General features: G+C 42.7%; 2 protein-coding genes and 1 long non-coding RNA gene across 7 annotated transcripts in view; 1 reads left to right on the top strand and 2 right to left on the bottom strand.

Annotated features, from left to right (window-relative positions):
* The window catches only part of sh3d19 (SH3 domain containing 19), a 255,194-nt gene extending 252,935 nt beyond the window's left edge, over positions 1 to 2,259 (bottom strand). For all 3 annotated transcript variants that reach the window (XM_069926446.1, XM_069926443.1, XM_069926440.1), the window contains exon 1: positions 2,019 to 2,259. The gene's annotated coding sequence lies outside the window, so the exon portion shown is untranslated. The remainder of the gene's footprint in view (positions 1 to 2,018) is intronic.
* fhip1aa (FHF complex subunit HOOK interacting protein 1Aa) overlaps positions 1,171 to 27,551 on the top strand; it is a 192,913-nt gene continuing 166,532 nt past the window's right edge. The window contains exon 1 of one of the 3 annotated variants that reach the window (XM_069926449.1): positions 1,171 to 1,477. The gene's annotated coding sequence lies outside the window, so the exon portion shown is untranslated. Of the gene's footprint in view, positions 1,478 to 1,736; positions 1,816 to 2,294; positions 2,493 to 27,551 lie in introns of those variants that run through there. The other 2 variants (XM_069926451.1, XM_069926448.1) reach the window with 2 other exon arrangements.
* LOC138758072 (uncharacterized) lies at positions 7,700 to 18,501 on the bottom strand. The gene is made up of 2 exons (XR_011354121.1): positions 18,421 to 18,501; positions 7,700 to 8,942 (listed from the first exon to the last, which is right to left on the bottom strand). It is a non-coding gene; the product is annotated as an uncharacterized lncRNA (long non-coding RNA).

The following is a 27,551-nucleotide window of genomic DNA, read 5'->3' on the forward strand; positions in this document are numbered from 1 at the left end:
GTGTTTCGGGCCTGAGCCCTTCTTCAAGGTATCTTTACCTCCTGTAGACACTACGAGACCGACTGAGTTCCTCCAGCATTTCTGTGTTTTACCACAGTCATAGTATCAAATGAAGAGTTGGGGGGGGGGGGCAGAAGGGCAAGGTTGGAGGATGGGTGCCTCGGGCCCTGGTGGTAGTTAATCCACTACTGCATTAATTGATGTCTTGGTCTTGTTTCATGTAGCATAGATTGTTCCATTTGCTGAGGAATATCATATGGAAGTGAACATTATGCAATGATCACCATCTTTAAGTTCATGAAAGAAGGAAAAAATCATTGCTCAAGCAGCCAAAGGTGATTGAGCCTAGTTCAGTCTGACCAGGGAGTGAAACAGGAAAGTCTGCAGATGCTGTGATTGTGGTCAGAACACAGGAATGCTGGAAGAACTCAGCATCCATAGGAGGTAAATATATTTATATAAAAAACTGATCCCTTCCTCCAACCACAACGACCTTCCTTGTGCAAGGTATGACTTCCACTGCTGGAGTGCTCTTTATGATTCCTGTGACCAAGACTCTTGATATTCCATTCAATTATAAAGAATTTTAACAGATGATATGGAGCAACTCAGCATGGGGGTGAGATGACAGTTCTGTTCATTTGAACAATTCATTAGCAGCTGAGAATGGGAAATTTGTTATCTTTGTCAATTAGTTGTTTTGATCTTGAATATATTGTATCAATAGTATATTTGAAAAGCAATGAAGTAAGTTCAAATGTTCTGGAGAAAGGTCATTCATTAACTAACTTTCTCCGAATTGATGTTGCTAGAATGTACAGCTTTTTTTTTGTTTTAATCTTCAAAATCAATCGGATCCGTAATTGAAATGTAAAATGTAGCATTATCTTTGTTAACATTAGCGGAAGCATCAAAGGGCAAGAGGTCTGTTGTTTGTTTCGTATTGCAGCCCAAATCCAACATTCAGCTCCATTTGGACCGGGGCCCTGAGGCGGGACTGGTTGCAGAGCCCTTGGGCACAAGGCGGAAAAGACAGCCCTGACTACCGCTGCCGCAGCTTCGTCTCCTGCGGGCTTGGGTGCCCGAGCTCCGGTCTCTTGGTGGACTGGGACGAGGGACCGACCCTGGTAAGTTCAGAGGTGCGGCTCCCCCTGGCGGTCTTGCCTGTCGGGGAAGTTTGATACCAGCACCTGTGCGAGCTCGGGCGCTGGCGGCGGCAGCTCCTCCCCGACTCGAACGCGGGCTCCAGCCCGAGTCGGCGGGTGTCGGTCGCAGTCCTTGGGTCACCGTTCCTCCCCTCGGTGCCATCGGGAGCAGAGGTGTCTGTGAATCAGGCGAGGAGGAAGTGACTATCTAATCCAAGGGATTAGACGCCAGAACAGCCTCCCTCAACAGCTTTCTGCTCTAAACACGACACTGGGACTTACTCCACAGAGGGACAGGGAGAGATGTTTCCATAGCCGAGCCTCCTGCGCCGGTAAGTTTCCACGACCCACTCTGATACACCTCTCGCTTCAGTCTGCTCTCTCTCTCTCGCTTTTGATGCAGCATTGGGTGATCGTAACTCAGCTTTTGTTTTTCTTTCAACCGCGAAGTAACTTTGGTTTTACACACACACTCGGTTTCCTGGTCGTGAGAGGAACACAATTCCTGCCCGGGCTGTTACACCTGGAGGGAGGGAAGAGGGTCATTGCCCCCCCCCCCCCACCTCCCCCCCCCCTTAGCGCCCACAAATGGCAGCACTTCCCGGACAGTCTCCCACTGCTGATGCCTATAATATGATGCGAGTTATTGGTTTTTCGAAGAAAGTGAAAGGTTAGTCATGGTTGAGTATCTTTAAACGGGAAAAAAGAGACGGCATTTGGCATATAATACTGCAACTGGACCCTACTTGGGTTGCTTATTCATCACCGGGTCCTTCCATCAACTTTCCGATTGACGAAGGGTCCCAACACATTGGGGGGGGGGGGGGAGAGAGAATTGAAACTACTTAATTCGTCACTTGTCCCGAGACTCACCATTGTATTAAAACAATACGATGTTGGTATCTTTAGCTGTAATAACCCAAAGGGTTGGTTCATCTGGAGCAAACTTCTTTCCTCGCTCATTGCCAGAGCGCTACAGCAAACTGGGAGGTTGTTACCCGGGGAAGATCCGCAGACGCTGGGATTGTGGCGCCAGGCACAAAGTGAGCAGGTCACGCAGCTCTCAGTGGAAGGAGGAACCGGGGCGGCGGGGGGGGGGGGGGGGTGTTGAGAACCGACATTGCGGGCCAGAGCCCTTCGGGAGCGGGGCGGGGGGAGCGGGCGCCGGTCACGTGACGCGCCCCTGGGCACCGACGGTTGTTAAGGAGACGTGTCTTGGAACGTCACGTCACCATGGTTAGTTAACTCTTCGAGGGATCCAGCGGCGCCCACCGCAACCGGGCCACGCTCTCCTCGCATCAATTGAACGCTCATCTCAACTTCTGGAAGACCATTTCAAAAGGAGATGTGAGTAAACGCGCCTTTTCAAAACCTTTTCGGGTCAAAAAAAAAGTTGCAGCTTTTTTTCTGCAGTGCAACTGTTGCACAGCAAGGACTTTGGGTGATCGCCTTCTTCATTATGTGTGTGAATACGTGATGATGAGAATGTATGGAGAATGGCTGATGTAGACTCCTAACTCAAAACTGATCAGCAAACTCCAAGACCTGGTAGTTGGATCATGGCTTTCCTCACCTCCAGACCATAATCAGTGGAGATTTGTAAGAACTTCTCCACAACCTCCATCAGTACTAGAGCATCACAGAGCTGTGTTCTTTGACTTTCCACTAACTGGGTGGCTCCTTAGGACAATAACACCATCCGCAAATTTGCTGATGGGTTGTATAAAGAAAGACAATGAGTCAGCAGAAAGGAGGAAGATTGAAAATTTGGCTGAATGGTGCACCAACAACATCCTTGCACTCAATGTCATCAAAACTCAGGAGCTGATTGTTGACTTCAGTATACAAGCCAGAAGTATACAATCCAGTGATCACTGAGGGGGTCAGAATAGGGTGAGCAATTTTAGGTTCTTGGGAGTCACTATCTCAGAGGATTTTTCCTGGACACCACACACTAATTACATCATGAAGAAAGCACATCAATGCCTCTACTTCTGCAGGAGATTGCGGAGGTTTGGTTTAAAACCAAAAATCCTGGCAAATTTCTACAGATGTGTGGTGGAAAGTGTGCTAACTGGCTGCGTCAAGTATGGGGACAACAATACCCCTGAGTGTAAAGCCCTCCAAAAGATAGTGGCCACAGCCCAACACATCTCAGGTAAAACCCTCCCCACTATTGAGAACATCTACAGGGAACGCTACCATCGGAGAGCAGCAGGAATCAAGGATCCACACCACCCAGCACATTCTCTGTTCTTGCTGCTGCCATCAGTAAAGAGGTTTAGGAGCCACGAGATGCACCACCAAGTTCAGGAACAGCTACTACCCCTCCACCATCAGATTCCTCAATAATAAACTCAATCAGGGACTCCTTTAAGGACTCTTACTTGAACATTTTATCAATTTTCTATTTTTTTTTGTTCTCTCTGAATTGCAGTTAGTTTATTTACATTCATTATCTCTTTACAATTCTTTATTGTTTACATGTGTACGCTGTGTACTTTCTTTGTACTACTGTGACAGAATATGTTGTTTGTATTGTATATAGATATGTTTTTGGGAGATAAATTGGGGCAGGTTTTTTTAGTGTAGGTGGCATACAAACACATCAAAACATCTCATTTAAAATACTGGAGCTCTGCTCAAGCCAGACGGCAGTTCCTGGGGGTCTTTGCAAAAATTTTGGGGAGTGCCCAAGAAGCTTCACTAATGGATTGTTGTTTTGAAAGTAGTTCGGAGCCGCAGGCTGTCTGGAGGGCATCTTGCTGTTCTAAGAGTGTCATGTGGTTTTGCAAGCAGAGAGAGTTAAACAGGCTTTTTCTCAGAGAGAGGGAGGGAGATCAGTTCTGCGGTGCTACAGTCAGCAGCAGCAGCTGGGATTGGAATAGGACAAGCTGGAAAGTTTGTGGAAAAACCCCATTTTGCAGATGGGTTATCAGTGCTTAGTTCAGCTTGGGCAAAGCCTTTGTGATTCATGCAAGAGGAGAGGACTGGCTGCCTAATATTTCACTTGAAATAAGAGAAACAAAAAGGAACTCAGTGGTGACCTGAAAAAAAGAGATTATCATCTGGGAAACCCTGATGGGGCAAGTTTCTTCAGCAAGACACTGACATAGCTGATTAAAAGGGATCAGTTTGTGTCCAGGAACAACAAATCTCTCTGAAAACTGACAAGAACCTTCCTGAGTGGTAACCATTTACCTTTCAAGCACTAAAGCCTGGTGAACTTCATAAATGTTAAATTCTGTGCACGGTATAAGAATTGTCTGCAACCAGTGAACTTGGAGGAATGAGAAGTGAGATTGGACTGTGAATCAAAGAACTTTTCTGAACATACACACATTATTAGAAGGGGGTTGTTAGGTTAGTTAAGATAATAGTGATAATATAAAATGTGATACTGTTTTTAATTTTATAGATGATTAAAAGCAACTTTTATTTAAGTAACCATTTGTCTTGGTTAATATCAATTGCTGCTGGGTTTTGGGGTCCTCTGGGCTCATAACATGACTAAATAAGTGGTAATTCTGCTTCGCCCGCAGGATAAAGAAACTCAGGATTGTATGTAATGTGTATGTCCTCTGACAATAAATCTGAATCTGAAATCTAACTTACTGATTTAAAGCTGAAATTTCAAATAATGTGTAATTATTCTGCCACTAGACTAGTGATTTGATTGATTAAATTAATAATTATGAAAGGGTTGAGGTCATTTGGGAAGTATTAGGTGGCATTTATTTGCACAATCATAACTTTCTTCTACTTGATTTTTTTTTTCACATGATGAAGCCCCGAAGGGTGTGTTCCTTCTCTTGGCAAAGAACAACATTAACGATTAAACTTTACTGAAAGTTTAGTCATTTAAAAAATTACTACATTCTTATCCAAAAAAAACTCGACCTGCTTAGCTTCTCCAGCATAGTGTTTTTTTTTACTTCAGCCATGGGATCTACAGAATTTTGTGATTTATTACATTCTTATCCAGTGTGCTATTACATTTTTTTTGTGGAAGAATGGTTCTATGGGAGTTGTTAGAAGATTTCTTTTAAGAAGGTCTGTTAATTCCAGCTTTAAAGGGGTTTAATTAGCTGGCTGTGTGGCTTGTTAAACTATACTTATTTATGTTTCTAATGAGAAACATTTCACAACTCACATTATTTCAGCATTTGATGATTTTGTTTCTCTGAACAACTATGCCTATCTTTTATGAAATGTGAGGAACATTCTTTGTCATATATTTTGGCTATTCTTTCAGCTTTTCATTGAGCATAAAACTGCTACTTCCTGCATGCACCTTGAGTGTTGGAAGTACATAATCTCTGTTTTAAAGTGGTTCTGATTTTTTTTTCCTAAACAAGGCAAAGCTTTCATCCATGTCCATGTTTTTGAACATTTCCTCCAGCCATTTTTTATTTAAATGAGTCAGCATTACACATCTTTATAAGAATTTCACAGCAGAAGTATCCTTGGTCATGATACTAAACTTTTACATGAAGTACTACAGATAATTGTTTCACAATTGAAATAGGCAAGTCTTCTACTTTTTCCTTTCCTCTAACTGCTCTCCCTTCTACTATTACCCTATCTACCTCCACTCGAATGGCAGTTTATTCCCCTTGGTAGTTTGCCGGTATGGTTTGGAAATTAGTGGTTTGTTCATCTGTTTTGTAGGAGCAGCTGTTGGCTGGAAGAGTGATAGTTTATCTCAGCCCTTACTTTAGTATACAAAAAAAGCATTTAGGAATTTATTGGGTCAAGCAGCATCTGTGAAGGCAAAGGATAAATTGATGTTTTAGTTTGAGACTGCATCAGTATTAAGACACTAGAAAGATGGTTGGTATAAAGTTGAGCGGAAAGGGTGAGACGGGCAGGTAGGTGAAATTGGGTGAGGTGGTGGAATAATGGACAAATAGTGCAAGGTGGGGAGTTTAGAGACAGAGGCTAGTGGGTGATGAGTGGAATAGATAGGGGAACAATGGCTGGCAGGTGATAAATAGAAAGTGAAAACCAGAATTTAAAAAAAAATGGGAGTAATGGAATGGATGCAAAAGGTGGCTTGGGAGGAGGTGGAAATTGATACTATTTGCAGTCTGGGGAAAAAAAAATATGAAGCAGAGTATAGGATTTCTGGAATCATGAAATCAAAACCTGTAAGAAGTACTCTGGGTCTGCATAGGCTCAAAATATAGTTTACATTTGCATTATGCAACATTCATGAATTTTAACTTGGGCATGAGACATCAGTACTTGGCAAATTAACTTCTTGAAATGCATATTGATTTGAAAGATTTAGGTATGTAATTGGAATGTAATAAAGTGTTTATTTAAAAAAAAGTTTCACAACTCACATTATTTCAGCATTTGATGGTTTTGTTTCTCTGAACAACTATGCCTATCTTTTATGAAATGTGAGGAACATTCTTTGTCATATTTTGGCTATTCTTTTAGCTTTTCATTGAGCATAAAACTGCTACTTCCTGCATGCACCTTGAGTGTTGGAAGTACATAATCTCTGTTTTAAAGTGGTTCTGATGTTTTTTTTTCTAAACAAGGATTACACTCTACTGCTTGGCAAAGCTTTCATCCATGTCCATTCTGTACCACATCATATTGATCTTCTATTATGCACAATTTCACCTTCTACTTATCATTCTCATTTAATAGATCGCCTGCTGCCATTCCTACCATCTCTGGTGCAAGCCCACACTCCTTTCTCTTTATATTTTAGCATTTTGAAAAGAGCATTCTATCCAGCATCCTGTTCCAGTTTTCCATCTCCTCTTACCTCAACCATTTTCTTACACAAATGCAGCACCTGCCTTTTTAAATCCCCACCCCCCCATCACCTATCCCATCTTTGGATGTCTGCAGTTTCCACATTGGCTTGAGTAGCTACTTCAGAACCCACAGAACTGGAGAAGTCAGTCAGTCAGTCATCCCTGATCCTGAAGAACAGCCTATGAAGAGTTCCACTCCACATCCATGTGCAAACTACTAGTTGAAACAGCAACATCTTTTATTTGAATGTGCTATTTTTTCTGCTGACATCTCTACATTGTGGAGAACTGTCACAGATTTTAGGGTCCTTTCCTTAATTATTTTCAGAATTTATAAGATTATTGGATCCCATTTTACAGTTTGATTGTCCTTTCTTTCATGCATCAATGGAACATGAATGTTTAATTATGACCCCACAAAGGAAAGGTTAGATTATTAGAATAGTTTTTGTTTTACACACATTTTGCTTATTTTTGCCTCTTGGGTTGTTTACAGCTATCTGTTAATATGTTTACTATATATAAAACTCAATATATTGGAAAGAACTGTCACAGATTTGAAAACCCCTGGTTAGTCGGCAAGCGTGACCTTGTTTGTCATTTTAATTCTTTAGCCCCTCCCCCTCTGGCTTCTAGTTCATACACTATTGCAATGAATGCTCGACCTAAGCTTGAGGAACAATGTCTACTCATTTTGTGCAGTACTTCATACTCTTTCTGATCTTGCTCAACAAATTCAATTCATTAGTACGGTGTAAGAGAAATCTATAGGGTCTGTCAGGTTATTGGTGGCTCTTTATTTCAGGGGAACTAGTCAGTGTCCCACTCATAGCCTTTCATTTATTTACTTAAATATTTCTCAATATTCCTATTAAAAGCTGTCACTTGTATTTGCTCAGATAACAATTACTTCAGTAATTCTTTCATTCCAATTTTTGATTCCACCAAGTCTATTGATTGAATTTTCACTTGTCTCATTACCATGCTCTTGCCCAGTACTTCATCACGTTTGTCACTTGAAATGCTTCCATCCTCTCTCCTTTTGTACTTGTTTACACCTGTATTAAGGATAGTTTCCAATTCTGGTGACACAGTAACTCAAAGCTGCTGGGGCCCCATCAACTCTGGTTCAATCCTGTACTTGTGTGCTGTTTGTGTGGAGTTCTGTGGATTCTCCTTATGACTGCATGAATTTTCCCTTGGACTTCTGATTTCCTTCCACATCCCACAGTCTTGTGAGTTGATAAGTAAATTGGCCACAGAAGATCACGCCCTTTGTGTAGTTGACAGTGGAATCAGGGTGGGTGGGTGGGGGGAAGGAAGGGAGAAGCTGGTGGTATTGTGGGGAAAATAATTTTGGATAAGGGTAAATATGAGTATGGTGGTTGGTGTCGACTCTGACTGAAGGACATATTCCTGTGCTCAATGGCTCTGACATAATAATTGCTTCTGCAGTTGCTGCCTGACCTGTTGAGTACTTGCTGCATGATTGGTTTATGTTAATAAATAAACAATTGTTTGCTCAGGGCTGATAACTTTGTTCATTAACTTTTCAATGAACTTTTCAGCATGCTCTTTCACAAATTACTGATAAATATTGTGCATCGTAAATGGCTGGCAATTAAAATTTGTAATAACCAAAAGTGACCTTGAATTATTTCCTGAATCCAGTGAATTGTCTCGATCTCATTAGTTATGGTGCAAGATAAAAACAAGCTGCTGGAGGAACTCTGAGTCAGACCACATCCGTGGAGGCAAGGGGATGGTAGATGTTTCAGGCTGAAGACCCTGATTCAGATGTTGCCCATACATGCCAAGTTCCTCCAACAGCTCATTTATTTTTGCTTCAAATTTCAACATCTGTGGTCTCTGGTGTCTTAATTACTGATTCTGGAATCGGTAGCTGGAATGATGTTAGAATTCCAAGAAATTTGGTTGAATTTTGCCCAGAGGAATTTGTAGTGATTAGATGCCTCCGATGTAATAGAGTTCTGAAGAGCCTCGTGTTTGTTCTGAAAGGCTGTGAACAAAAAGAAGGGGGATAAATCTGAATGGTTGCTTTTGGCTGGATTTGCTGAATCAACTATGCTGTACATTTCTGTGACTCTGTGAAGGTGCTAGTTTAACATTTAAAAACTTAAATGTGTTGCCAATATTGGAGACACGCCCAGGTCAATTGAACTGTTTAGGAATAGCAATCTGCTGTTTTTCATCAGGTTTAGAAGTGACTCCAATTGTACTTTGGTGTGCTTTTAAGTGAATAGTGAACTGTCCTCTAAAGTGAATAGGAGGCCATTCAGTTGTATTTAAAAACTGGTAGGAGACTCATCAACACAATCACAGATGAACCAGGGATTGGTAATAAATGTTGTGATCTTTCCAGTTCTGAGAATTAAATTTTAATTAAACAATGATTGGCATTAAGGTGCTGGTGATGTGCAGTGGGGTACAAGATGGTTTCCATTTAAATGAATTCCTGGTGATTATTGTACTTCCCTATGGTATCAAATGCTTGCTGTGAAAGTATTTTTTCTTACCTTTCACCTGAAGGGAGGAATCATTATGTCAAAGTCCACAAAACAAATGGCTTTCAATTTCTGTTTTAGGAAGAAAATACTAAGGTATTAGACACTTTCTTTCTTCATCTTTTCTTTTGAGTTATCGTGGTTATTAGTTATAAACTTTTTTAAATTGTAAATTTAAAGTAGTTTAAATAATGTAATAAATCTGTGCTTTGTGTCTTAGTCTGCTAGGCAGGAGTGGATCTGGGGACATTCTTTTTTTTAAAGAGCTATTTGTTTATCCTTGGCAAAAGACCTCAATTTATTTATACAGCCAGTTATTACTAGAATTTTTAATTTGCATAATTTAAATCACTTTAATTTTTTATCTGCTCTCAAGCATCATTCATATTTCATCTCAGATCCACAATGGGTGACTGCCTTGCCAAATGCCTGCATGCTGTCTGTGGATCTCAACATGAACCATCCATTTCAATTCCCTTCGCCATTCTTATATATTTATGTCTGTCCTCAGCCTTGTCCATTGGCAGGGTGAATGTAAACTTGAGGAACAATGCATCATATTCCTCTTGATCAGCCTTAAACCCAATGAGATGAACATTGATTTTTTTTTTTCTCTCTAATCTGAGGTAACCCCCACCCGCTATATCAGAAATGTACAAAAAGACTGGGTACAATCTCTGGAAGACTATTACCAATGCAAAAAGACAATTTCAGACCAAGCTGGAGCCTCAGATGGACGCTTGAAAGCTAAGGCTTGCATGCTATCACATTCAGGTGAAGCAAAGCAGTATCATTAACTGTGATCTTGTGCATGCTCACTTCAAAAAGGAAAAGAACACACCCTTGTAAACCTCCACAGCCCCTGGTGATTCTGTGCTCCTAGTCTCTTGAGGCTGAGAAGAACCTTCAGGAGATGAATCCTCAGAAATCGCCTGGCCCAGAGTGTGTAACTGGCCTACTCCTTAAAACGTCTGTGTGATATTACAGGATTCTATCATTAATGTATATATTTGTTTATATTTACATATAGTGATAGTGATTGGCTGAGAGCCATAGCCACGCCTACTGGCAGGTCATAAAAGGCTGCTCCTAACCAGACCCAGGTCAGTCTGGACTGGTCGACCTCGATGTACTATGCTCTAGTCTTTTGTTAATAAAAGCCTTGGTTTGAGTCAACAAGTCTTTGAGTCATTCCACGCGCTACAATTTTATTAACAAAAATTTCAATGGATGGAGCGAATGCTGTGACCAGAACACCTCAGCATCGACCCGCAGTCAGCTACTGCCCAGATTGATTTCGGGCACTGGGTGAGGTGCTTCAAGGCATACCTGCAGCGATCAGACCCCATCGTGGAGGAAGAAACAGATAAACTGCTAGTCATGGTGTCCGCGAGGGTCTACAAAAACATCCAGGACGTGACCTCCTACACGGCTGCCATAAATGTGCTGAGGGGACTCTACGCGTGGCCTTTGAATAAGTTCTATCTATGCCAGGCACATGCTGTCGACCAGAAGGCAGCAGCTCAGTGAGTCTTGCAGAACCTACCTCCAGGCACTGAGGTTACTGCGTAGATCTTGTGCATGCACCGACAAAATGGTGGCCGTGATCACCGACAACTTCATCTGGGACACTTATGTGGCTGGGGTTGGATCCAATGAAGTGAGGTAACGATTGCTGGAGCATGGGGGAGATAGCCTAGTGGAGACTGTTCAAATTGCTGAAACAATGGAGGCTGCAGCCCTGTGCATGGACACCAATACACAGGGCTGGGCCCCCCGTTACGATGTGAGTAGAATGCCTGCAATTAACCCAGCCACCCCACGCCCCGTTGATGGCCTCGCCGTCACCGCCAAACTACCTGATGTGGCCCAGAAATGCTACTTCTGTGGGAGGGGGTGACACAGTCGATCCCTGAGCCGTGCAAGGAAGGCCCGATGCCAGAAGTGCGTAAAGAAAGGATTCTTCACCACCATCTGCTGGTCCAAAATGGGCACGACCAAGCATAGTGCCTCGTGCGAGGCCCAACCGCCTTCCCCAAATTCAAATTACTTGTCCTCGGAAATATCATCCAATGTGAGCGAGGAATCGATTGTGTGGCAACGCTTGACGTCACGACGCAAGCACTGCCCTCGCAACACTCCGCCCTCGCAACACTCCACCCTTGCCACTGTGACGCTGATCCCTGACGTTGGCCCCCCCCCCCCCCCGCCCAACTAGACCTTCATGTCAGCAGGCCCTGATGGACTGCCTGCACAACAGCCGCCACCTCCACAGCTTGCTGCTGCCTCCGACCCCATCCATGTCCCGACACTGAAAGACCCTGTCGGCCCGCCTGCACCATGAGTATAGCCACCTCCGCAGCTCGCCACTGACTCTGGGCGAATGCTGCCGCCTCTGCAACTCGCCGCCGATGGCCCGCCCACACTGATGATGTCACAGCACGAGTCAAGGCCCCAAGATGAGAGGATCCATTGGATGTCCCTCCCAGCGACAAATGATGTAATCACGCCAGCCTCCACAGTCTCCAACACAGGCAGCAGACCCACTACCTGTATCGGTTGCTGCATCAGTGGCATTAAAGCCAGAACCAGCCTCACCCCTTAGCTAAGGCCATGGAAACGATCAAGGTGAACAGCCAATATGCTAACTGTCTTTTTGATTCAGGTTCGTCGGAGAGCTTTATTCACCCAGACCTGGTCCAACGATGTGTGCTGGCAGTTCACCCAACAGACCAGAAGAGCTAATGGGTATCAAGGGGTATTGTATGGTGATCTTTAAAGTTCAGGGCATCAAATTTACAGGGTTTAACTTGCTGGTCCTATCTCAATTATGTGCGCCTGTGTTGTTGGGGTTGGATCTCCAAGGTCATTTTAAATCTGTGTCACTGCATTATGGGGGTCCCCACTCTCCGCTCTCTGTCTACCACCACTCCACCCTGGAGACCTCCTGCCAGTCACCGCCCACAACAGTCCCTGTGCCCCGACGCTCCACTTGCAGCCTCTCCATTTCGTTCCTTCAGAACGCTTCTCCAACCTCACCCCTGGCTAGAAATCAATCACCACTAAAAGCAAGCAGTACAGCTTCAGGGACAGGAAGTTTATTAAAAGTGAGGTGCGCAGACTGCTGGATGAGAGCATCATCAAGCCCAACGCAAGTCCCTGGAGGGCGCAGGTGGTAGTTGTGAAGAACGGGGAGAAGCTGCGAATGGTGGTTGTCTACAGCCAAACAGTCAACCGCTTCATGCTCTTGGACACTAACCATCTTCTGCAAATCATGGATATGGTGAATCAGATCGCCCAATACCATGTGCTTTTCACCATTGACCTCTGATCAGCCTACCACCAGCTCCCGATCTGCCCGGAGGACTGCCCTTTCATGGTCTTCGAAGCGAACGGGCGTTTGTATCAATTCCTTCGGTGTCACAAATGATGTCGCAGTCTTTCAGCAAGAGATGGACCAGATAGTAGACCAGAATGGCCTAAAAGCTACATTCCTGTATCTGGACAATGTCACCATCTGCGGCCACGACCCGCAGGACCATGACGCCAACCTTGAGAAATTCTTCCAAATGGCTGAATCTGACCTACAATTTTGAGAAGTGTGTCTTCCGGACCAGTCACCTCGCAATTCTAGGTTGCGTGGTGGAAAATGGGTGGTAAAGCCAAATCCCAACCGCATGCGCCCTCTCATGGACCTTCCACTGCCCCAAACCCAGAAGGCACTCAAATGCTGCCTGGGGTTTTTTCCTATTACGGCTAATGGGTCCCACAGTACGCTGAAAAGGCACGGCCACTAATTAAGTCCACCTCCTTCCCCTTGTCAGTGGAAGCCAGAGCGGCCTTCAACTGCATCAAGTCGGACATTGCCACGGCCACTCTGCACGTTGTAGATGAATCCATACCCTTCCAGATGGAGAGCGACGTGTCAGACTTTGCACTGGCAGCCATCTTAAACCAGGCTGGTAGGCCTGTAACCTTCTTTTCTTGGACCCTTCAGGGCCCAGAAAACCAACACTCCTCTGTCGAGAAGGAGGCTCAGGCCATCATAGAGGCAGTATATCGTTGGAGACACTACCTCGCTGGCAGGTGTTTTACACTGCTGACTGACCAACGTGCAGACTCATTTATGTTTTGCAGCAACCAGGAGGGTAAGATCAAAAATGATAAGATTGCCAGGTGGAGAATTGAACTCTCTGCCTTCTGTACCAGCCTGGCAGACTCAATGACCCACCTTTCCCGTGGGACATGCGCCAATGTACAACTGGACAGGCTGCAGAGACTCCATGAGGAGTTCTGTCACTCGGGGGTCACCAGGTTTGCCCACTTTGTAAAGGGCTGCAACCTGCCCTATACAGTCGAGGAGATCCACTCCATGACCTGAGCCTGCCCAGTATGTACTGAGCGCAAGCCCAACTTCTTCCGGCCCGAGAAGACAATAGACAATAGGTGCTGGAGTAGGCTAATTGGCCCTTCGAGCCAGCACCGCCATTTATCGGATCATGGCTGATCTTTCCCTTTCAATAACCAATCCCAGCCTTATCCCCATAACTCTTAACTCCCCTGCCCACAAGAGCCTTATTAAAATCTCTCTCAATTCTATCCAACGAATCCGCCCCCACTACTCTCTGTGGCTAAGTATTCCACAGACCCAGAACTCTGGATAAAAAAAAATTCTCCTAATTTCGGTCTTAAATGGCTTTCCCTGTATCCTTAAACTATGCCCTGTAGTCTTAGTCTCAATGTAGTCATTGGGGACATGTGCTCTGCACCCTGTCAAGCCCTTTGATAATCCTAAATACCTCAATCATGTCTCCCTTCCTCCTTCTAAACTCCATTGCATATATTCCAAGACTTTCTAACCTATCCGCATATGACAATCCTGCCATCCCAAGAACTAACCTTGTAAACCTGCGTTGCAGTCCCTCTATAGCAAATATGTCCTTTCTTAAATATGGGGACCAGAACTGGATGCAATACTCCAGGTGAGATCTCATCAGGGCCCTGTTCAACTGCAGGAGGGCTTCTCTACTCCTATACTCCAATCCCCTCTTTATGAAAGCCAACATACCGCTCGCCTTCTTCACTGCTTGCTGAACCTGCATGCTAGTTTTCAATGACTGGTGAACAAGTACGCCCAGATCCCTTTGCATCACCCCACTCCCTAGCTTAATGCCATTTAAATAATATTCTGCTCTCTTGTTTCTGCCTCCAAAATGGACAACCTTGCATTTATTCACATTAAACTTCAACTGCCATCTTTCCACCCGCTTCCTTAAACTGTCCATGTCCCCTTGCAATTTCCTGACATCCTCCTCGCTCTTTACACTCCCACCCAGTTTAGTGTCATCTGCGAATTTGCATATGTAGTTATTTATCCCCTCATCCAAATTATTTACATAAACGATAAACAACTGAGGGCCTAACACTGACCCCGCGGGACCCCACTCAGCACATCCTGCCACCCATTTACCCCAACCCTTTATTTCCTATTTCTCAACCAATTATCTATCCATGACAGCACCCTACCCCTGATACCATGCTCCTTAATTTTGCAAACTAGGCTCCTGTGTGGGACTTTATCAAAGGCTTTCTGAAAGTACATCACATCCACTGGCTCTCCTGAGTTCACCCTCCTTGTTACGTTCTCGAAAAATTTCAGGAAATTAGTCAAGCAAGATTTTCCTTTAAGGAACCCATGCTGACCAGCACCGATACTATTACTCCTTCCTAAGTGTTCTGCTATTTCTCCTTTAATAATGGATTCCAATATCTTCCCCGCCACCGTCGTCAAGTTGACCGGTCTATAATTTCCCATTTCTCTCTCCCTCCCTTCTGAAAAAGTGGTACTACATCAGCCACTCTCCAGTCTGCAGGCACTTCCCTGGAATCTAAAGAACTTTGGAAAATGTCGACAAGTGCTTCCACAATTTCCAGAGCAACCTCTCTAAGCACCCTGGGATGCAGCCCATCTGTCCCAGGGGACTTATCAGGCCTCAGTTCTAACCCACGTCATTAAAGCCACCCGGCCCTTCGAACGTCTCAGTGTGATCTTCAAGGGGCCCCTACCGTTGACGAACTGTAACACCTACATTCTCATGGTGATCAATGAGTACTCCCACTTCCCGTTCGCTATCCTCTGCTCGGACATGACTGCCTCTTCAGTCATAAACGCACTACACAGCATCTTGGCCATTTTCGGGCCAAGATAGTGATCGGGGGTCCTCGTTTATGAGTGCAGAGCTGAGGCAGTACCTCCTAGAGTGCGGTATTGCTTCAAGCAGGACCACTAGCTACAACCTGCACGGTAATGAGCAGGTCGAAAGGAAGAATGCCACCATCTGGAAAGCGCTCACATTTTTCCTCTGGTCCAAAGGTTTCCCCACCACTCACTGACGTTATGTACTCCCACCAATGCTACCCTGCACGAACATATGTTCTCGTTCCCATGGAAGTCGGAATTGGGAACGACCACACCGGCTTTGCTGACGGTCCCTGGACCTGTCCTGCTGAGAAGTCACGTCCGCTACTCTAAAAACGACCCCCGAGTTGACTGGGTAACGCTGTTATACGCGAACCTGCACTATGCCTATATCAAGTACCCAGACGGGCGGGAGGACACGGTCTCGGTAAGGGACCTGGCCCAAGCCGGGTCTAACATTGTCACATTCCAACCCCAACCTCCATCCAATCCTCCCCTAGGTTACATGTCGGGACAGTGGGACCAGCAGCAGCTCATGGATGACAACGGCAGCAGAACAAACCAGCCCACGGCCAACGACCGACTGTGGACTAAGCGAAACTCCACCCACACCCGGGGACCTCAGTGATGATACTCCGTCAGCTACCCCAATCCTGGCGCCACAGTGACCATGTTGGACAATCAGGCCTTCTGGCCATTACAGCTTGTGAACACTGCATTCTATACCTCCCTTTTTTCTTTTTTACTCACCTTGGAGTCCGTTCTTAAAGAAGGGGTGAATGTAATACTACAGGATACTATCACCAATGTATATATTTGTATATATTTACATATAGAACCATAGACATGCCTACTAGAAGGTAATAAAGGGCTGCTCCTAACCAGACCCAGATCAGTCTGGACTGGTCGACCTCTATGTACTACGCTCCAGTCTTTTGTTAATAAAAGCCTTGTTTTGAGTCAACAAGTCTTTGAGTCGTTGGACACGCTACACTCTGCAAACCAATTGGCTGGAGTTTTTGCAGACATTTTTGAGCTCTCACTGGGATGCTCTTCAAAAGCACATCCATTATACTGGTGCCCAAGAAGAGCAAGGTGACCTATCTGTATCACAATTAGCTGGTGATGCGTGTCTCTCGTGATTAAGTACTTTGAGAGGTTGGTTATGGAACAAATCAACTCCTGCCTCAGGAAGGATCTGGACCCACTTCAATTCACCTATTGCCACAAAAGGTCAATGGAAGATGCCATCATCACTGGCTCTTTACTCTGCCTTAGGTCATCTGGACCACAAGAACACCTATGTCAGGCTGTTGTTCATTGACTACAGCTCATCATTCAACACCACTATATGAGCAAAATCTCAGATCAAAATAAGCAATCTGGGATTCTTTGGTCATCCCTCTGCAACTGATTCTTTGACTTCATTGTTAATTAATGCAGATTGGCTATATCATACATATCCTCATCACTGACTATCAACGTGGGTATCTCAAGGCTGTGTAATCACTGTGTAGCCAAGTTTTGCATAAACACAATCTATAAATTCATTGATACCACCATTGTTAGTCAAATAATGGGAAATGCTGAGTCTGAATATAGAATGGAGATTGAGATCTGATTGGTTGCTGCTAGAATAATCTTGCTCTTGCCACTGCTCTGTCCACATTGATGGGATTGAGATGGCAAAGAGGAGTGCCTTCAAATTCCTGGGAATCCATATATTGGAAGCCCTCTTCTGGGGCCAGCACATTGGGGCAATCATGAGGCAGGCAAACGAATGTCTCTAATTTCTGAGAATTGGTATGTTGTTCTATCAAACTTCCACAGGTGCACTGTAGAAAATATTCTGACTGGTTGCATCACTGCCTGATTTGGTAATTTGAATTCCCAGAAATTCAGAAGGCAGTAAACATTAGCCAGGTCTATCTGATCTCCCATCCATTGAGGTCCTCTTTGTGAGGTGCTTCCTCAAGGAGGTAGCCAACATCATAGAGGACCCCACCACCAAGATCACAGCCTTTTATTGTTTTGCTGCTACCTTTTGAGAAGAAGGTTTAGAACCTGAAGTCCAGCACCTCTAGGTTAAAGAACAGTTTTTTTTTCTGATGGCTATCAGGCTCAATAACCTCCCTTTACCACCCTGGGACCACAAAAAGGCATGTCTGCACTATTGAAATGCCACTTTGATTTTTCTTACACAATGAAACATGATTACTTGTTATTTATCTTTTATTTACTATCTCTCTGTACAGTCATTTGCGCACTATTGGAGCTTTTAATATAAAGTACCTGCTTGGCTACAGTAATTAAGAATTTTGCTGCATATGTATATTGTACTTGTGTGTATGACAACAAACATTATCATTATCATCATCTGGTTCCACTGTTTCCATCTTTCATTACTCCCGGTTTTTTTCTCTCAAATTTGACCCCCACCATGATCTCTCCCTCTATCTGTCTCGACCTTTCCACCTTGTGTTCAATACCCTACCCAGCTTCTTCCACCCCTTGACTTAGTTAATATTTCCCCATTTGTAGTCTTGATAATGTGTTCCCATTTATAACCCATGGTTTATGTAGTCCTTCCGGTTCCTCGTTGTTTGCTTGAGGTTCCAGTGTCTGCAGTTTGTATCTCTTCATTATCCATCTGAATTGGCTCGTACTTTATTGAATCACTTTACCTGATGCTCAGCATTTTGTTGTTTTTTTTCTCAGAGAAATGTACACCAGTTATGCAGGAGAGATTAGGTTAAAATTGTTCAAGTACAAACCAAAGTTCAACAATACCAGTCTCCGACACTGGCCTTACTCCTGTTGATTCTCGGAGCTTTGCAGTTTATCCAGCTAGAATGCTGGATCAGAATGACATCATGTTACCTTTTTAATCTTCTTCAAAGGTTTCTAGGCAACCGAGAATGCAAGTCAGAGAGCTCCTGATGCTGTTTCCTGTGTACCTGCCAGACAATTGTAAATCCAAGCTTTGGGTCTGCCCTGCTGGAATGACTCCAGCATATTTTGTTTAATGAGCTGTTTGCTTATGACTTAGAATCCTTTGGAAACCTCTTGTTTTTTTTTTAAATCCCATCATCTTTGAGCCACGGACAAGGGTTAATGTGAAGTTTTTTTTGGTTCAATCAGTTTTTAGATTTTAAATGTAAAATGTGACTTCATGTCATGAACTATTGAAGAATCCTAGATGGACCAAAATTCTTTGGATAACATAACAATAACTAAACTGCCTGGTGCAACTTCATGACAAACCTTTTGAGGAAAAGACTTTTTTTGTACTGGAACCTTCACCACACCCCTCACCCTCCCCCCAAATCTATTGTTTCAACTGTAAAGATATTGCCGTTGTAAACAGCATGGATGATTCCAGCTTCAAAATCTTACTTTGCCAGAAGTAACAATCAATTTGGTTATCTTCTGGGGGAGGGTAACAACCAAAAGTGACTTTCTTGTGGGTTTATTTATTGTGGATCAAAACAGTCTGAAGTATTTAGTTTGCAGTGGTGATTTCCCTCTATTATTTAGGAGTCCCATTAACATGTGCTATTTCCTTCATCTCTATTGCTTGTCAGTAAAAATAGTTATATAGTCACTGAGTTAAAATTATGTTTTTTTTCGTATATGGCAGTGAGAGTAAAATAAGGCAGTGTGATGCGCTATCAAGCAGAAAAGCAGATACAAAACAGTCTGTTCAACAGGCTTTATTCCACACAAACTTCCACAGAGCTGGCTGTGAGAGTAGCTGTGCTGGTTCTGAGACTGACCTTGAGGGGCCGGATGTAGCTTGTATCCTGGAGGGTGATTGGCAGCCGACCAGATGGGGCTTGGTCCATTCAGGTCAGCTGATTGACAGCCGGCCAGGTGTTGTGTTGTCCTCCAGTGCTCTTCCTGCAGGTAAACAAGTTGCCCCCTGCAGTAGGCTAATGGTGTATCACCACAGACAGATTAACTTTTTGGCTTCACTAAATTAGAATGGGACAAAAGGTGAAGTAAAAGGGACAAATAAAACTGTGGATAAGAATCTGGTGGAACTAATATACTCTAGAAAATTAAGATTTATGGAAGTAATGTCAAAGGAATTGAGGTATCATTCATGGTCAGGAACAGCCACATTTACTGGATGTAAATATAAAATGACTTAATGTGGTGTGCTGTCGGTCAGAAGCAAACACACAAAACCTAGAGACTGTACAACAGGCTTTATTCGACATAAACTTCCACAGAACTCACTGTGAGATTGAGCTGCTGTAAACACTGAGAGTGACTTCAAAGGGCCGGCTCAGGCTTGTATCCCGGAGGGTGATTAACACCCGACCGGGTGGGGCTTGGTCCATTCAGGTCTGCTGATTGACCACCAGCCAGGTGTTGTCTCATCCCAATGCTCTTCTGCAGGTACAGAGATTGCCCCCTGCAATAGACCAGTGGTGTACCACCACACTTAAGTGAGTGGAATAATCCACTGAAGTAAAATGTCCACAAAAACATTTTGACACAGTGGAGGCAGCTTTTTTTTGTGAGAAACCATAAACTTGACTGCATAAAGAATAAAATTACCATATTTGATGGCATATAAGACACCCCCTCCCCAAAAAATTACCTCAAAAACCACCCCAGGTCTTGTATGTAAAGGTGATATTTTGGAGCTGCCATTTTGGGCACTGTTGTGGAGGATTTCATCCACAAGATGGTGACTGGAGGAAAACACTCAATCTACACTGTTGCATACAAATTGAAAGTAATAACGTATGCTAAGGAGCATGGTAATGCAGCAGCTAAGGTTTTTGGAGTACTGCCTACAGCAAAAATGGTACATGAATGGAGAAAGCAAGAAAAACAGCTAGTAATGTCCTTGATGGCACTGAGGACTATGCATTATTTGAAGACAGTGATACAAGCAGGAGTGATTCTGAGTTTTTGGCTTTTGACGGTGATGAAAGCTGATGAATGTTCAGGCAGTGAAGACGATGAAAGTCTTTGTTACAGAGCATTGATGTTTTATTGTGTTTTTGTCTATGATAATTACTTGTTTTAGTGTTCTCTTATTGTTTTCTATTTTTAATTACTGCATTATTGTTATTAAAACTAGTTTTACCCATGTCCCTATTGCATGTTCTATCCAAGTTTTACCTGTAAATATACTAAAACTAATTATTCCTAAAATTTCATGCCAAAAATAGGGGGGGGTGGTGGTCTTGTATATCATCAAATGCGGCACTTGTTATATATTGTAGTTTATAACACTTAGAACAGGACAGGATGGTGTAACAGTACCAGTTGAAAATATCCTTAAAAAGACCTGGTGTTGTGCTTAAGATAGAAACTAAATATCTTTGATTGAGATGATCATGTTCATAGGGTTTTCTGCTGACACAAGATAGTGGCCAGAGTAGAGGAAAAAATGTCTTAGAGAAGTTAGACAATCATTGATAATTTCAAAAAGGTGGGCATGGTGGGGGGAAACTGTAGGTGCTTTGAAATGACAATAGAAAGGGCAGGACAAAATAGCAGGCCAGGCTGTATCTGTGGTAAGAGAAACAGTTAAGATTTCAGTTGGATATCCTTCCATTTATTGAGTATCTCCAGTATTTTCAGTCCTAAGATTTCATCTATAGGTGGTTTTGAATAAGTCAGCAAGAGTTGTAGGAACACAAAAATGTAGTTTTATCATGGCTACAGAGCATATCTGCCACCTTTTTATTCAAGCGTCTCCCTGTTTCCATGAACTTTGCCCCCTTTATACTGAGAGCTCAGTAAATTGGTGTGTCAACCATCCATTGTTAAAGCTGGATTGGGTCAGATCAGAGCGTTCACACTGAACCAAGAAAAGCCGGTTCAGTGTGACCTTTTACATTTCCCAGGTCAAAAGGAGGCGGGACCTGCAGCATGACAGTGTTGGCATCCTGGGAAGGTGGGTCACCCTTTTATACAACTATCCTACCTTGTTAGTTAAATACCAGGATGTAAATGACGCCCCCCCCTGCCCACCTATACTTTGTTGGTCATATCACATAGGTAAATCAGAATCAGGATTTCTTGTCATGAACAAGTCATGAAATTTACTGTTTTGCAGCAGCGTCAGAGGTCAAACATTCACATTCGAACCATCTGATGACGTTGTTATTATTTTATTTTTTATACCAATAAATGGTGAAAAGGCGATTAATTATTTAGTCTTTCATGGGCAGTGTAAAAGGAGCTCCAAATAAATGTTCAGAGAACAATAACAATTCAGTGTATGCCTTTGGAGAGGGGAACCAGTAGGTGGTGTGGGTTGGCCCACTGAGGCACAAATGAGATAAGGTAGGAACTAGTTTACAAGCAAGTAAGTAAAAGTTCAATTGCATTGACTTACTGACAAAGGAAATAAGATTAACGGTATTGGCTTTTTTTTATTGCTGTGCAAAGATTGATTGGTGAGGCGACAAACTAGGATATTGTTGGTCCTGATCAGAAACATCAACTATTTCTACCCATAGATGCTGTCAAACCATCTGAGTTCCTCCAGCAATTTGTACTCACCATTCTAACCTCTGAGAGAGGCAGCATCGTCAAGATGATCCTTGTCAAATTCAGAAGGATATTATAATTTCTGGTTAAACCAGTAACATTTCAGCATTTGTTATTGTCCCAGTAATATTTTGGAGTATCGGTGACCTGCTGAAGAGCGATTAGTAAAGGTCGGACACAGACCTCATCAACTGTAAAACCATTTGCAAAGTATCGTTGAGAATAATAAATTCACAAAAGCTATGCTAATGTATGGTCTTTGTTTACATAAACTTACTGAAAAAGTTTTTATGCAAATACTACTTGGCAGACAAATCGTGTTGAGTGAACCAAAAAGTAAAAGTTGTAAAATGACTGGGAAGAACATATTCAAACCTCAATATTTTGCTATGTGCAATGTGAGGGTGGAAAAAAACTTGTTCTTTTCATTGGTGATATATCATGTTGCAGTTCCTTGCATCCAAGATATTGATAACATCATTCAATGTGACCAGAAATTAGATTGCTTTTAAAGAACATGGTTGCTTCCATGCTGCTACAAGTGGCAGCGAGTGACAAAGTGCCTGACAGATTGAGTTCCACTCTGACCCTTGGTGCTGCCTCTATGGAGTTTGTGTGCTCTCACTCTTAATGTGTGGGTTTCTTCAGAGAGTACTGGGTTCTTCTCACATCCCAAAGACATGTAGGTTTGCATCTTAATTGACCAGATGTGAATGGTAGAATCTCAGGCGAGCAGATGAGAATATGGGGAGAATAAAAAATTAAGGTAAGATTAGTGTAAATGTTTTAAAATTTTTTAATAAAATAAAAATGGTGGTTGATGGCATAGACTCAGTTGGGAAGAGGGCTTCTTCCTTTGCTGCGTCACTGTACAACTGTATCCAATCATGATTTGTATTTCGTGTTCCTCAAATGAAATAAACAGGAACACCCTATTTAGCACTCAGAAACTTGCACCAGTCAATAAAATCATAACTGATCTGTGACTGGATTCTACCTAACATATCCTTTATTTCATAACACTATAGTTTAACAAAAATAAACCTTCAGATTTAAAATTCGACAATTGACCTAGTATTATTGGAATTTTCATCTTCAAACACACACTTCTGTCACTCTTTCACTATATTAATGTTTCTGACTGCACTGGAGCCTTGAATGTGGTATGCAAGACCCATTCTCTTACATACCTTGGGAATGGCTTGATGATGTCTTGGAGCTTAGCCTCCAAACAAAGAAAACAAAAATTGAACTGAAGTTCATGTATCCTTAGTTCTAAAGTGTCGATGTAGGTTTAACATTAGTTCTAAAGATTAACAAACTTCCTTTGGGAGTCGAGCTAGAGGTGAGCTGCAACATTGCAGGAAGAAAGATTGTGGAAAGCGTTGGGACATTGATGCAGCCTTGTTTGTCACCGGTCTTCAAATAAGTTTTTATCATGGCTTGCATGCTGTCAAAAGACCAAGGTCTCCCATCAACCATCTGGCATCATGCTGCCCTGCAACCATAGAGATTCACAATGGGATCCTGGAAAGTGGGCATCTTCCCATTTTTAGGAAGCCATGCCTTGGCAAAAATAAATATCGATGAAATTCATAACTCCCTTAAATTAGCCAGCTCAGCCCTTGATTCAATGAGGAAACGTCTGTTTTGAAGACCTCTGATCTGGCACAAAGCTCTGTCAACTGGGCAGCAGTGATTCCTACTCTCCTGCATGCTTCTGAGACCTGAAGCATTAACAATAGACACAAGAATCTCACACCATCAATTCAGCATCTGCAAAATCCTCCAAATTCACTGGAATAATATCCAAGCGTCGACATCCACCAGGCCAATGTTCGCAGCATTGAGACTTTTGTTACTATCAGTTAACAGTGTTGGAATGCCTGAAGCATTTGCTGAATTTGAGCTCTGTCATGGAAGCAGATTAGCAGGTGGATAGAGGAAAGGTTTGTGGATATACTTAAAGGGTTCCTTAGAGTACAGGTACTGTATTCCCATTGACTCCAGGAAGCCTCTAGTCCAGTTGCTCAAAGTGGAGTAAGGGCATTAGGGATGGTATTGAAAATCCTGGGCATGGATTGGGAGAGCAAAGAAGCCTTGCCTAGGCAGAAGAAGGCACATATACTTCACAAACTAACCATTTGCCTGTCCCATCACCACCTGCCCAACCTGTTAAGAATATATGTAGTTTGCACATTAGTCAATTTTCAATCTAATTTTTCCATAAGACTCTTGTAGTGGAAATAGATCCTCTCATTAATTTTTTTTTATTCCTATCAAAATTAAAAGCTTTTATTAAAATAATCCATAATCTAAATTCTAGGAATTTCATCCCTGGCTTTTGTACTCTCTCATAATTTTAAACTTTCTCTGCAGCGACTGAATTCTTCAAGAGTGTGATCTCTAAAACTGAGCTCAGCTTTCATTGGGACTGGCCCTTGGGGTCAAAGATGATTTACTTCCATTCAGTCTCTCTGGGTTCTGAGGTCTTTGTGATGAGAATAAAACTCAAAAGTCTGCAGATGCAGTGATTGTTGTAAAAAAAAAACAAAAATGCTGGAGGATCTCAGCAGATCTTGCAGTGCCTATAGTAGGTAAAGCTACATATAGAATTGAAGTTTTGGCCCTGAGTCCTTCTTCAGGACCCTTATGGACGGCCACAGATGACTAAGGGTAATGGATGGGTCGTTTGGGAAGTGATGCACTCTTTTCTTTGTTCATGCCAGGCTTTATATGGTTCTGATGAAAAGACCGGATTTCAGTGTCATCTTGAAGACTTGAACTTCATTTGGCGTGGTCTAGAAAATCCTTGGCCTCTAAGATGATGGGGTTTTACATTTTTTTTCAGGAAGGCTGTGGGAACATGTTTTTATCTTCAACTGTATCACAAGAAGCTGAACCAGGTGCATTTGCAGCAAGATTTCATTCCAATATACTTATGTCCACCAGATGCAAGGGGAAGGATTCAATTTTGTTTATTTATTTTGTATTATTGTGGTGTTTTCTGTTTACCTTTTTACACTCACCTAACATGAGTGTTCTCAGGATTTTCTGCTTTTATTATGGGACACTTTCCTGAAGTGCATTAAAAAAACCCTCACTCTTTGCACACCTGAGCAAAAATCCAAAATGTTTGAGGAACTCAGAGGGTAGCAGCATCTGTGGGGTGGGGTTGGTGGAGAAGAGCAAGAAATTGTTGATGTTGATGGGACTTTAAGCAAACAGAATTGGTGGAGAAGGTCAACAGACCATCAGCAACCATGGGTAGAAAATGTCAGTCAGTCCCCCCTTTTCCACTGGCACCTTGTCTGGGAAATTAACCGGTTAAGGGTCCAGTGGAAAAGGAAAACAATCAACACACTGATGTCAAATCACACCAGGGATTGACGGGCCTCTACCCCTACTCATAACCCCGGCGTCAGCTGACAATGATGTGCTGATTAAACCAGTGGAAAAAAGACAATTTCCATTCTTTTTGAAAGGAGAATTCTCCAATCCCCAGGGATAAGTGTGTCCTGTTTAAAGGTGAGCAGTGGAAATGGGACAAATGGCCAATTAACTGGAATGCCAGTAGAATAAGGTCTATAGTTTCAGGCCAGGACCTTAAGATCATTGCCTAGTTCCTCTAGTAATTTGTCTATCAAGATTTTGGCTTTTGTTACTTGTAGGAGTTCCACTGTTTCTTGTATTTGATCATTTTGTTGCATAAGTTTTGTGATTTAATTCTTCATCTCTGATGCTTACAATGCTTTATAATTTGAATTCCTGTTCTTCAACCATGCTATTATTCTCCGGCTGCTCTTCCAATTTACTTTCGATTTCATGTTGCAATTTAGTCATTTGTGATTTATTGTTGTCCATGTACTTAACATCCTCGGACATTTCCCTTGTCCACTGCATTTTTTATCACCTCAAATGTCAACTGCCTTTTCCTAGATGACCTTCCCCATTGCAGATCCTCCCAAAAAAGTAAAAATTGGGTCTTTTCAGCCTCATCAGCTTTTACATCCTCCATAATTTCCAACTACTCTGTCAAGGATGAATCAATGCTCCAACAATGCTGTTCCCTCTGGTTTGTTCTAATCTTGCCTTCCACTCCCACCAATGACTCTTTCTCTTCCCACTTGCAACTTCAGAAGATGCCCTTTACTTCCTCCCTCCCCACAAGATCCAGGGTCCCAAAAACTCCTATGCAAGACATTTATTTGTACTCTGTTTGCTGCTCATGATGTCTCCACACCAGGCTTCCCAAACTTTTTGGTTCACAGAACCCTTTTGGGGAGCACTTGAAAATCGCAGAAACCCAATTGTAAATTGCAGTTTAAAAGACCTGGTATATACACAATCATGGTAAGAAAATAAATAAACTTACCATTCTCCACGTTGAAATCATTTGTTGCCTATAGTTTAAATTTAATGGGATGAATGGAATTGTTTCTTGTCCTCACAGATCTTCTTAATGTTGGACACAACATTAGATAGTTGTATCCCTTTGTCAAGTCGGTTTCTGTATTTTGTTTTCTTTGCTGCATAATACGAAAATTGTGCATCTGGTGCCTCTTTATTCCTGGCTGAGGTGAATCCAAGTGACAAATAATTTTCATCGTACCTTCATTTCTTTAAAACACCTAATTTTTCTGATATTGACGTAATCAAAGAGTTTTCATGAAAAAGTGGTGGCACCTCAGTCTTCAAATGAATGATCCTGTCTCCTAGTTTCTTTTTTAATCTAATGATCCATGGTTATTAGTATTCCACATATAGAATATCTTTTAAAATATGGCCAGCTATGCACCAAAAGAAATCTGATTCTCATTGGTTGAAAATGATTCGCAGGCCTGACGTCTACGCTGCTGATGTCAGGCCTCATGATGCCATTTTGTTTCCTTAGAGAGCAGTGCACTGTTTGCTGCCATCCCAGAAACCAATTGAATTAAAGACAGATAATAAGTGATTTAAAGAAAAACTGGTAGATCATTATTACTCCCTGTCATTTCTTCCAAGGAACTTTTCTATCGAAGCCTTTCCACGGAACCCAGTTTGGGAAACCCTGCTCTACTCTGAGGTGACTGAATGCTGATTGGATGATTGCTGTGTAGCACCTCTCTGATCCCTCAATCAGTATGACCCTGAGCTCCAAGCTACTTGTCATGTTAATTCTCAATTTTGCTTCTGCTTCGACATCTGCATTTGGACTCCTTCCCTATACCCTGAAATGAACATAGCTTTGAGTTGCAGCCAGGTACATTACAGCCTTTTGGAGTCTGCTGTGTTCAATTTCAAATTATCAGCATTCCAAAAATTTTATTCCAGATTTCCAGCATTCCTTTCATATTTCTTTGGCAAATTCAAATAAGCATCATCCATGTTAATCTACCCTGGC

The sequence above is a fragment of the Narcine bancroftii genome, chromosome 3 (genome assembly GCF_036971445.1).
Source record: "Narcine bancroftii isolate sNarBan1 chromosome 3, sNarBan1.hap1, whole genome shotgun sequence".
NCBI classification, from domain to species: Eukaryota; Metazoa; Chordata; class Chondrichthyes; order Torpediniformes; family Narcinidae; genus Narcine; species Narcine bancroftii.